The sequence below is a fragment of the Triticum dicoccoides genome, chromosome 4A, assembly GCF_002162155.2.
Source record: "Triticum dicoccoides isolate Atlit2015 ecotype Zavitan chromosome 4A, WEW_v2.0, whole genome shotgun sequence".
Lineage (NCBI taxonomy): Eukaryota > Viridiplantae > Streptophyta > Magnoliopsida > Poales > Poaceae > Triticum > Triticum dicoccoides.
Genome location: NC_041386.1, coordinates 597,392,894 through 597,394,762, shown reverse-complemented (window position 1 = coordinate 597,394,762; position 1,869 = coordinate 597,392,894). Strand labels below are relative to the sequence as shown.

Sequence of the window (1,869 nt, the reverse complement as noted above, 5' to 3'; positions counted from 1 at the left end):
ACCCCCACCCCCCGTGTATCGCCATTTTAGTTTTAAAAAAATCAAAAGAAAATGGTAAAACCTTTAAAAAATAAAATCCTTCGAGAGGTAGTTATATTACTACATCTACTAGTTAGGAAAATTTGAAAAACTTAAATTTGGACATGTTTTGCAAAAAGTGTAGGGAAAATGTAAAACGGCTATAACTTTTGCATACGATGTCGGAAAAAAAACGTATAATATATCAAAAAATTCAGCACGAAAATCCGCATCCGATGGAGACTGCCTACGGCCTGTTTGCAATTTTTTAGAATCCTCAAATTCCAAAAAGAAAAAAAGATATGGTCAAATTTCAATTTTTTTAAAAAAATTTGGTTAAATCTGGTCAAACTACTTATTCAAGAAGTATTAATGTTACTACATAATTATTCAAGAATATTAGTGTTACTAAATAATTATTTCAATTTTTTGAATTTTGGTCAAATCTGGTCAAACTATGGTCAAATTATGGTCAAACTTATTCAAGAAATATTAGTGTTACTAAATAATTACTGTTTTGAACTCAAACGGTGAAACGCGTGACCTAATGCTCAAGCTAAACTGCTGAGGTTAATAGGATTGACAGCTTACATTTGTTAGGAAAACAACAAGTGCAGACTTGAAATATAGGGGGAATAGAACTCCGAAGTTAAGCGTGCTCAGGTTGGGGGAGTGAGAGGATGGGTGACCGGCCGGGAAGTTAGGCGATTTGGAATGAGTGATCCACACTTGAGCAGTTAAGAGAGGTGAATAGGTGATTGGAGACTAAATCATCAAATAATTCAGAAAAATTAAAAATCGAAAAAAAAATCAAAAAAAATTTCCAAAAAATTCAAAAAAAAAACCTTTAGTACCGGTTGGTAACACCAACCGATACTAAAGGTCCCCCATATCAGGGCGCGAGCTCACGCCACGTGATGGCACTTTAGCGCCGGTTCGTGCCGAACCGGTACTAAAGGAGGGGGGGGGCTTTAGTGCCCACTCTTTAATGCCGGTTATGGAACCGGCACTAAAGGCCCTTACGAACCGGTTTTAAATCTCCGATTTCTACTAGTGTTGGTCAAGCTGTATGCACCATATGCCTTCTTCAAAGGATGGTGAGGTCCATTTTTTTTCTTGTGTTTCGTAAATTAGATTACTTTTTAACTTGTCATTCTAGACATCAACATTGTCTTCACAATCCCATTTGACTATAGACTTGTCTAGTTCCCAAGTTACCATTCAACCATATGCACGCAGCATGGAGTACTAGTAGATAGGGTTCTTATTACGGACGAGACTTGCCTGCTCCCCCGTTGTGTGCCCATCCGTGCTCCCGTCTATGTGGCTTGATTTGATTGGAGCAAAATAAGGCTTGGCCCCACCCCCCTTAAAATCAAGGGGGAAGATGATTAGATTAAAAAGAAAAGAAAAAAGACAGCCGTAAGATTAAGTGGGAGCAAGGATGAGAGCACGGGGAGGGAGCAGGCAGGCCGGATCCTCTTATTACAGCTTGCGCAAACTAAAAAGTAGTATGGGGTCGTATCGCGCATTATGCTAATCCCTTCATTTGGTTCCCAACTGCCGATAATTACTCAGTTATTCATGCACATAAGATTAGTGGTGCGATTTCATTCCATTTATTTATTGCAATGTACATATGCTGACCCAATTTTCTTTGATGTTCTTATCTCTGAAGCTTTGACGACACGAACATGAGAAGGTTGAGGATGAAAGTAAAAAATGGATGGCAATGCTAGTAACATATTTAACTTTGATCTCCAATCTATGGACTGGCCCTCGTATCTCCTGAATGTACACGTCCCAGCAGCTGTGCTAAAGTATGGCCGCAAAAATAAGGGAAGCGTATAA

At 38.8% G+C, this 1,869-nt stretch overlaps 1 pseudogene; it reads left to right on the top strand.

Moving 5' to 3' along the window:
• LOC119289303 overlaps positions 1-1,869 on the top strand; it is a 12,947-nt pseudogene extending 11,078 nt beyond the window's left edge.